The sequence below is a fragment of the Amblyraja radiata genome, chromosome 3, assembly GCF_010909765.2.
Source record: "Amblyraja radiata isolate CabotCenter1 chromosome 3, sAmbRad1.1.pri, whole genome shotgun sequence".
NCBI classification, from domain to species: Eukaryota; Metazoa; Chordata; class Chondrichthyes; order Rajiformes; family Rajidae; genus Amblyraja; species Amblyraja radiata.
Window position 1 is genome coordinate 70788758 of NC_045958.1, and position 10764 is coordinate 70799521.

General features: G+C 44.3%; 1 long non-coding RNA gene across 1 annotated transcript in view; it reads left to right on the forward strand.

The window, feature by feature from the left end:
- Positions 1-2265: 2265 nt before the first annotated feature.
- Positions 2266-10764, forward strand: part of LOC116971130 — a 21851-nt gene continuing 13352 nt past the window's right edge. The window contains exons 1-2 of the long non-coding RNA XR_004411413.1: positions 2266-2507; positions 6952-7104. This is a non-coding gene — a long non-coding RNA (uncharacterized LOC116971130). The remainder of the gene's footprint in view (positions 2508-6951; positions 7105-10764) is intronic.

A 10764-nucleotide genomic window follows, 5' to 3' on the forward strand; every position in this document is an offset into this window, starting at 1 on the left:
TAGGCTTACTGCATACATGATCTAACCAGCAGACTAAATTCATATCCCAAAATAAATCTTGATCTCTTAGCATAGAAAAATAACCTCAGCTCACTTTGGCCCAGCAGGAAGCAACATTCTTAACTGCAGTGAGGAAGGAGCAATGAACCTTCAAGGGAGGAGCAGCATTGTCAGTGGATTACAGAGTTATTGCTGCTCTCAGCTGTTTTGCCTGCAGCTCATTCCCAACTAATGTTGCAAACACGGGTTAATGCCTCAACCAGTACCACCAGTGTATCATTTCCACCAGAATTGAATTGCTGGTGTGGCTGTGCAAAAGGATGCTGCAAACTTTCTTGAAAGGAGATTGGACTTCGGTAGATCATTAATCTGAGTGAATTATCAGTTTGTTTTCAAGGCTATAGAGCAAATGGTTGACCTTAGTACCTGCCTGTTTTCAACTTGTGTCCATGAAGGACAATTTTATTGCTGTTATTGATTTCTGCAGATATCATTAAAATGGCCATGTGTCTGTCACCAGTTTCATTCAAAAGAACTCCACATGCATTGATGATGAAGTCTGTCATCACAAACAACAAGGAAGTTCATTGAGAGGTATTCAATACTCCCAGCAGTTGTTGCATTTTCAAACATCTTTTGAGGAATGGTGTGAAGATCAGGAACAGAATGGTGTGAAGATCAACAGTGAAAGGGCTCAAACTGAACACCATCATTTGTCCTTTGTTATTGGAAAGGCCTCTGTGACCCAAAATGTGAAAGACAGCCAGCATCTCACTGAACTCGTGATTACTTAATATGTCAACCAAGGACTTATTGCCAGTTCACAGAAACTATTCTTTTTTGTAGAAACAGGGGCCTGCTGATGATTATTTACAAAAAAAAGGCACAAAGTGCTGGAGTAACTCAGCGGGACTTGCAGCAACCCAGGAGTACATGGATAGGTAACGTTTCGTGTCAGGACTCTTCTTCAGATTGATGAAGAATACTATTTTTTTCTTATTGTTGGATCCTTTAGGGAGTTGTCCTCAACAGAGTTAAAATGTAAACTGTGGTTAGATATCCACTGAACATTATTCCAATGTGCTCGGTGAATTTTCCGTTCCAATTCATGAAAAGTTTACGCTGATGTTTTTTAACTATTGGTGCTCCAGTTTCTGCCCACATCCAAAAGACATGCAGGTTTGTCGCTTAATTGGCCTCTGTAAAATTGCCTGTGTTTGGAGTAGACGAGAAAGTGGGATAACATAAAACTAGTGTGAAAGGATGATCAATGAATGGGGTGAACTTGAGGGCTGAAGGGCTGATGGTGTTTCCATGTTGTATCTCTAATCCAAATTGCACTTGGGATAAAGGCTTTGGTCCACAAGTCTTTAAAATGTAGCTAAGTCTCTGTAATCCAAGTGACACAAAGGCACGCTGGTGGAGTCCCTTAGAAGCCACAAAAGCCATTGTCTCTTTTACAGAGGTTTAAGATGGTAATGCTGACTTTTCCCTATATTCCAAGAAGTTTTACCACTAAAATTCCCATTGGATAAGCATCAAATTCATAAAAATCATTGTGTTTCCAAAAATGTTAGGCATGTTAGGCATTGGGACTAAATTGTTGAGAGTCTTTACTTTACTATAGACGGAGATGCAGTGCGGATACAGGCCCTTCTACCCACTGAGTCCGCGTCAACCAGAGATCAACCCTTAGGCTAGAACTATCCTACACACTAGGGACAATTTTACAATTATCTAAGCTATTTAACTAAGCAAATTATCCTACCAACTGGTACGTGTTTGGAGTGCGGGAGCATTCGTAATCAGGATTGAACCTTGTAAGGCAGCAACTCCACCACATCATTACTGTGCTGCTTTTCTGTGGTATCCAGTATGGCTTGCAATATAATAAATTACTGGGATTACTCTGTGATGTTTCAATCAAACATATTCTTCAAGTGGAAAATATTTAGTTTTCTATATTCTCAAATGAAGGAGTATTTCACGAAGAATAGTTTCAATCAATATACATTGCATTCCTGTGAGATATTTCAGGTGCTTCAATCAATAAGGTGCTAAATTATTGGAAGTATTTGAAAATTAAGTTTCCAATTAATTAAGCCCTCTGAAATTTGATGGAACCATGTCAAGGTTTTGAGTGGCTGTGTTACATGCCAACCACCTCACAGTAGACTGCAATCTGCCCAGCTGCAGAATGATAAAATGCTCAGCTATTTTGAAACAATATGTGACATCCCCATTGTAAAACTAAAGCTAGTAACTGGAGGGAAGTCAGAAGGCATTGGTGTGAAGTTACCAAAACGTTTAGAGTAATACCCAGTCCTTGCAGAAGTTTCTGTAAATCCATATTCCTGGGTATATAACAACTGACAGCATCAGAGGTCACATCTAAACAGGCCTCAGAATAATTGTATTCAGTAAAACAATTTCAACCAACATGACAGACTCCGCTTTGCCAATAGGATTGCTCGCGACTTTTGTAATAGCCTTCTGCAGATCACAAGGTGAGTTTCTTTTAGTTCATTTCTTCCTCGGATGGAACTATTTAATTGCTGAGAACAATGGTGTAGGAATCAAAGAGAGTACATGGGCGAAGCAGTGGCGCACCAGTAGAGTTGCTGCGTTCCAGCATCTGAGACCTGGGTTCGATCCTGACTACGGGTGCTTGTCTGTACGAAGTTTGTATGTTTTCATTGTGACCGCATAGGTGTTCTCTGAGTGCTCCAGTTTTGTCCCCCATATTCCAAGAACGTGCAGGTCTGTAGTTCAATTGGCTTCTCTAAATTATCCCTAGTCGCCGGTAGGATAGAAACTACTGTATGGGGATCGCTGGTCGGCGTGGACTCGGTGGGCCGAAGGGCCCATAGTTATGATTTTTCAGTGTTGTGAAGCTTTGTGCATTTTTATGTTTCGAGTTGTTGTTTTATGGGAGTCAGTTTTAAAGCATGAGTAGAGAATAGAAAGTAGTAGCAAATGTCAACATAAAGCTGGGGTACATGTAAAACATCTAACCGTATTGCTCTAATTTAATGACTTGTTCGATTTCTGCTCTGTAAACACACAGTTCTCACCTATTGTAAGCTATTATGCTCCACATTGATTAGGAATTCAGAATTTTAGATTAGGAATTTTGAGGCCTCAGCTAGTTGAAGTTATTTTCATGGATCAATAGATTCTATGTAATTTGTAAGTGCAATATGTTTGCCATAAAATTGTAACAATTCTGCAGGAAAATTGGAACGAAAACAGAACAAGCAGTGAGTGAAGATGATTAAGAGCAAATCATTGAGCATTACATCAGCCGTGAATTTGCTTTGTGAAAAATATTTTGCTGAATACTGAATAGAATATACAGTTTCATGCTAGTGCAATTTATTTTAGAGTCATTTTAATCAACGTGACCAAGTATGCATTGTGTATTGAACTCTATACAAGACAGAGATAGTCTCAACTGATGTTCACCCTTTTTCTGATTACCTGACAAAAGCCAACGAGTAGAGTGCAGAAACAGGCAGATGCTGAGATACTGGTACCAAGAGAGATAAAATGAGAAGGTATAAATGTGCTTGCCTAATGTGGAATTAACATTCAGTTTTAGTTTTAGTTTTAGAGATACAGAGTGGAAACAGACCCTTCGGCCCACCAAGTCCGCACCGACCAGCGATCCCCGCACTTCACACACTAGGGCCAATTTTTACATTTATACCAAGCCAATTAACCTACACACCTGTAGGTTTTTGGAGTGTAGGAGGAAATCAAAGATCTCGGAGAAGACCCACGCAGGTCACGGGGAGAACGTAAAAACTCTGTACAGCCAGCACTTGTGGTCATGACAGCACCCATAGTCATTATTCTAAGATATTTTAAAACATTTTGTGTACTTAACCTGGCAGTCATTCCATTACTGTTAATTTGCATGGACAATTGATTGATATACTACAACTAAAAGTGTCAGCTTTGTGCCTGGCCTTTGGGTCAGAGGTTGGCTTGTGCTCTAACACAGTAAATGGCCTGTCCCACCAGCATGCGACTGCATGCGGCTAGCGCAACCTAACGTGGTCACTTGAGCCATAAGGCCTCGCGGGGCCGGTCCCACTTCGATCGCCGGAGGTGTATGGAGTTGTGCGGGGCTGGTCCAGACATCACGCGGGGTTCCGAAAAACTGACACTGTCCAAAAATTCCGCGCGACAACGGCCTGTCGGCCCGCAGCCCCATTGAGGCCGTACGCAGCACCTCGACGGGGGTACGCAGCGTCTCGACGTCATAAGCAGCGTCTCGATGTCGTACACAGCGTCTTGACGCCGTACACAGCGTCTTGACGGCGTACGTCTAGCGCATGGCGTTGCACGATGACGTCACCGCCCGGCGTGCTGTTGCGTGATGACGTAACCGCCCGACACCGTGCGACGTCCAAATTCAGTCGGCCCGCCTCCTGCCCAGCTGATTAGTGAGTATGATGTAGGGACCAGCCCCGCACAACTCCAGACGGCTCCGCGGTTGGAAGTGGAACCGGCCCCGCGAGGCCGTACGCCTCAAGCCACAACGTTTGGTCATGCTAGACGCATGCAATCGCATGCTGGTGGGACTGGCCCTTAAGCTGCTTATCTGTTTAATCCTCCAACATGAAACATACTCTTTCTGCTTCTGATTCACTTCTTTGAAACTTCCGACCACTTTGGCAGTTTGTGCCCCAAACCATCTGCTTTTAACATTGGAGGTTCAATGCTCTACACTTCTTTCACCCACCAAGATGACTTGAAGCCCCTTCACTTCCTTCATAAGCAATGGCCCAGCCAGTCCCCATGCTCAGGCACTCTAAACCTGTTTTTATGTTGTAAAATTACCAGCTGTAATTTTTGCTGAACAAAATATACCCTGAAGGAGAACTGCATGGGTGATCATTCAGGTCCTTCTGTGACTTTCTTTGTCCAGGCTGAGAATTGATAATTGTTGTCAATGTAGTTGAGTAGTTGAGGGAGTGCATGGGCTTATGATGGACATTGGTTGACAACCAAATCCTAGAACTGAACATGGAGAAGTGAAGAAAGAATGTGAACTCAAAGATGGAATCTGGAAAGCCAAAAGGGGCCAGAGGGGAAAGTGGTGTGAAAGTGAGGTGAGGAAGTGATATTCCAAGCTTATACTCATAGCTCAAAGTTTCACTACTGACATCACTACTGACTCCTGGGAATCTCCGGCCCATCACTGCTCAAAGTGGAGGAGGAATATTATGGAATGGTATTGAGAATCTCAGAGCTATGCTTCAGGACAGACTGAAGGTCAGTGTCAGCAGTAGGTGGGTTTTGCCACCTCACAAACTACTCACCTCCCCATTCCATCAGACCCGAACTATGGCAGAGTCTGCTCTTCCCACATTGCCCTCATTTGGCAGCTCAGAAAATAGAACAGAAATGATTCAGGCTTAATTCTGAGAGACTGCCTACAAAGTAAAATAAATTATAAATGAAGTCCTATGACATATCCCAAGATGATGTCCTGAACAATGTAGACAAGGCACTTTCATTAACTGGAGATAGTGCCACATTGTTTAGCCACAATTACCCTATGGACTAAATCTGCAGATGAGAGGACATGATTGTCGTTGTGGCTATCCCTCGAGGTCGAGGATGATGATCTATGTTCTGTTGGGTTTTTTATGCACTCTCAGCTGGCTTATGAGTCCAATCCTGGCTTTGAAAGTTCTTCAACATTGTATGGTCACTCCCGAACATGGTCTAATATATCTTTTTAATATGAGAACTTTCTCTGTCCGCTGCACTCAGCCTACACTGGTAAGACTGGAGACACAAGAAACTGCAGAGGCTGAAATCTTGAGCACCACACAAAGTGCTGGAGAAACTCAATGGGTCAGGCAACATATTTGGAAGCCAAAGCTTACAATGGCCTGTTTCCTTTATCATCGTTACTTTTTTTACATATCTTTCACTCATTGTTCAATATCTCTCCACAGCACCGTTTATATCTCTCGTTTCCCTTATCCCTGACCAGTCTGAAGAAGGGTCTCACCACAAAACATCACCCATTCCTTCTCTCCAGAGACGCTGAGTTACTCCAGTTTTTTGTGTCTATCTTCAGTTTAAACCAGCATCTGCAGTTCCTTTTTTAGTTAGTTTGGTCATACAGAGCGGAAACAGGCACTTCGGCCCTCCAAGTCCACGCCGACCAGTGATCCCCACTCACTAACACTAACCTACACATACGAGGGACAATTTACAATTTTACCAAAGCCAATTAAATAACAGGTTTGTACGTCTTTGGAGCGTTGGAGAAAACCGGAGATCCCAGAAAAACACATGCAGGTCACGGGGAGAATGTACAAACTCCCTAGTGACAGCACAGGATCGGACCCCCGGGTCTCCAGACGCTGTAAGGCAGCAGCTCTACCGCTACGCCACCATGCTGCCCAAAAAGTCCACCCTTCTTAAAAACAGGTGATGTGTTGGTCAGGCCTAGATCCTGACCTGAAACGGCACTTGTACATTTCCTCCAAAGATGCTGTCGGACCCACTGAGATCCTTCAGTGCTTTGTGTTTTACTTGTAAGACTTGTTTTTTAAATGTCATTTACAAAATTATTTATAAGCTGAATAGTGATGAGCTTCTGCCTCACAGCACCAGGGACCCGGGTTCAATCCTGACCTCAGGTGCTGTCTATGTGGAGTTTTCACATTCTCTCTGGCCACGTGGCTTTCCTCCGGGTGCTCCAGTTTCCCCCCACACCCCAAATGTGCTGGTTGACGGGTTAATTAGCCTCTGTAAATTGCCCCTAGTTAGCAGGGAGTGGTTGTTTCTGACGTTGTACCTCACAAATACTCAGTTGGAATAAATTCCAAATCATCTGATGTTTCTGTTGACATTTTTCTAAATGATGGATAATGGAATTCATTTTGTCTGCTGAAGAGTGCTGTTAATTATTTTTTTTCATAGACAACACAACATCTCAAACAGAGAAGTTTGAAGAAAACAATGTTATCTCAACAGCGCACTCTGCATTGGATCAAAACAATTCTGATTATTCTTCTGCAAATGCCAGCTTAAGCCATTCAGAAAGAGTAACACCATTTTTCAACAAAACAAAAGGTACATTTTTCATTTAAATGAAAACTAAAAACAAGCTGTGTTTGAAAATTGCATTTCATTCTAGCTTCTCTCCTTTCTACCTTTTTGGTCTCCCTTAATATATCTCGAAATGAAAGCAACTTGTACCTTTGCAAATCCATTTCCGCCAAATTGCAAACCACTCGACTCTCCAGATTGTAAATGGTTCCCTATCTTTGGAAACTGTTCTTCCCAAGCCAGCTCTGCTTCCGGCTACAAAGAATGTACTGTCATTGCAAACTATTACCCTGTCTCTAACCACTCTTTCCAAATCCCTTAAACATTTTGTTACTTCCCATCTATGTGACCATCTATCTATCTATACATAACTAAAACTCTGATCTTGTTATCTTCCGGTTTGGCGGTCATTCTATTTGCGCAAAAACGGTACACGGTAGCGCTACAATTTTTCACCAGCTTACTCACCCGTTCTCCTATGCTGCGATTGCACCAAGTTTTGTTCCAATTGGTGGAAGCTGGTAAGTTATCGAGGTTTAAAAACTTTAAAACCGCGCGTGCGCAGATCATTGCCTCTCCTGCCATTCAGCGCCGAGCGGATTGGTCCCTTCTACTGTCACTCGTGAAGGTCCGCCCCTTCCTGCGCCATCGCGTCTTTACTGCAGCTACTCACTACTCACTGACTTACGGCTTCTGGACTCACTACTCACTAACTCACGGCTTCTGGATTCAGTGAGTCAGTGAGTAGTGAGTCCAGAAGCCGTGAGTCAGTCCAGAAGCTGTCCGCTCAAAAGCCGGCCGACTGCGACACCAACTGCTGCAGGACTAGCCCAAAAAAAGGCCCACAATGTGCCTAGAAGCCCTCTGGAAACCAGTCCCATCTGCCCACAACACCCATACTAGCCCTCCAGAAAGCTCCCCCCCCATTGGCCCCCACCTGAAGCCCTCCCCGTCCCCAGCTGCAGAACGTTTCCCCCCCCCCCCCCCACTGACCCCAGCCAGAAGCCGTCCCTGTCCCCAGCTGCAGGGTGCTCCCCACCAGCCCCCTCCTGAAGCCGGTGGGGAATGGCAGTGTCAGGGCATGACAGCAGAACTCTACTCCTACGTTAGTCAACATTCTACTACACTGATGTTTCCCAGTTTTACACATGGAACAATAAGAGATGGCAAAGTACGGCTAGGAAGGTTGGGAAGAGAGTGGAAGATCTTCCAAGTCTTTTTGAAGCCAATGTTCTGGGACGAGTGTATACCGTGTCTCCAAGATGTGGTGACCTCTACTACTTGAGACTGCTTCTCCATCACGTAAAAGGGCCAGTATCCTTTGATTCATTGAAGACACATGATGATCCTTTAGGGGCGCTGCACTGGCAGCAGCCTCTGCCTACAGCCTGTCTGTCATTTCTATCTTTTTTTTAATTTTCAGTTAGTCCAAAGTCTGTTTTAGGGAGAACTTTAACTTTTCTATGTGGGGGAGGGGGGCAGGGTAAGGGGGGAACCGTCTCCCAGTCTCTTCCTGGCGGGGACGCGACTATTTCTCCGAGTCGCGTCCTCGTCCCCCACCTCGCGGCCTACTAGCTGGATCGGAGCGGCCTTTCCTGCCGGGGACCGGGAACCGGACCAGGGCTGCTACAGCGGCGGCGCAGCGCTGGAGTCACCGCGGATGGGCGATGCCTACCTGGGTCGCCGTTGGAGCTCCGGAGCGTTGATCCGTTGCTCCAACATTGTGGAGCTCTGGTGCGGAGAGCTTACAACGTGGGCGGCGCTGAACAACATCGTGGAGTCCTGGGGCGCCTTGCAGAGAGCGTACAGCGGCGGGTCTCCATCCGGCGTGGGCTACGGACTTTGGAAGCCGCCGACTCCGGTAGGAGGGGGCCGACTCTGTGTCCACGCCGTTGAGGACGTCCCGCAGCCCCGACGTCGGACTTGTATCACCCCGGCGAGCGGTCCTGGACATCGGGCCACCCGTAGCTACAACTGCGGAGGGCACGGGGAGGCCCTGACCACGGGGAACAGTGGAGGAAGAGACTGACTTTGGTGCCTTCCCACACAACGAGAAACTCTGATTCTGCTGTGTGGGGATGTTTTATGTTAAATTCTATAGTGTGTTGTGGTCTTTATTTTTTATTGTATGGCTGTATGGGAATTTCATTTTACTGTGCCATCTGGCACATGTGACAATTAAATGTATCTTGAATCTTGAATGGAAAAATTCATCCTTCTTTCAAAGACGTCTGCAGACAAAGAGGTTTGTTGCAGACTGACGAACATTGGCAACAAACAATGGAAGATGCTGTGAAGACAAGGCTCCCCAGTACAATGAGAGATTTGTTTGTTGTTTTGCTGACAAATACTGAGATCAACAATCCTCAACAATTGTAGGATCACTTCAAGAATTCAATGTCTGAAGATTACCTGGAAAAAGAAAGGAGAACGATGAGTGATCCTAATATCATGATTGAAGAGAAGCATCATGATCAGGCTCAGTTGTATATTCAAGACAAGATTGAGAATTACAACAAAACAATGGAATGCTTTCATTTGCCATGACCAAGATATGGAAGGATGCACCTTGATGATGACAATCCAGAATTGCTGCAGGAATTGCAATATGATAGAACTGAACAACAGCAATTTGTTGAGGAGAATGAGCCTCTCCTGAATGGTGAGCAGAGAGCAGTGTATGACAAGATGTGCAACTGCTTGAAAAGGAAGCTTCCTTCAATGTTTTTCATTGATTCACCAGGAGGAACGGAAATTTTTTTTATCACCAATTTGATCCTCAAAAGTTAGAGGTCAAGATGATGTGGCTATTGCTAAAGCATCCTCTGGGATAGCAGCTACATTAATGCCTGGTGGAAGAACTGCACATTCTCGATTCAAGACTCACTCAAAATCTCTGGATTACCATCACACAAATTGGAGTTGAAAAAAGGATCTCCAATGTTAATAAGAAACTTGGAACCCCCAAAGCTATACAATGGAACGGGCATGATTGTGGAAGAGATATACAATCATCTAATCATTGCAAGAATCAACATGGGAGCCTTCAAAGTTGACATTATTCTCATTCCGAGGATAACGCTCAATTTGACAGAAGGCAAAGACATTCCCCTTCAGCAGACCCAATTCCCCATTCAGTCAAGTTTTGCTATGACGATCCATAAAGCGCAAGGACAAATCATGGAGAAAGTGTTGATATACCTCGAGAAACCGGCATTTCAGCATGGACAACTATATGTGGCTCTTAGACGAGGAAAGATGTAGGAAAATGTCAAAGTTTTCCTGAAGGATGGAACATCGACCAAGAATGTTGTCATTAAACGCCTGCTTGGTTGAACGATGACTTCTGAGGTAAATTCGCAGATTTTCTTCAAGTTAAACTTTGACCACTCTATAATGTCTCTATATTAAAATTGTGTGTTGTTTATTTCATCAACAGCAAAGAGACATCAAGAGGTAGTGAGCAGCAGAACGCAACAAGAGACACAAAAAGAAAGAACTGAACTGAATAAATCTCATCTTTCACATTTAAATCATTGTTATTATTTAAGAGTTATTTACATTTTAAGCTTTAATAAATCCCTTTTCCACTTTCCATGCCTGTCGGCTGTGCCTGCGCAGTAATGCCTGCGTGTTCTACGTCACAATGGGAACCCAATGGGTGGGAATGGCTGCGCCACCAGA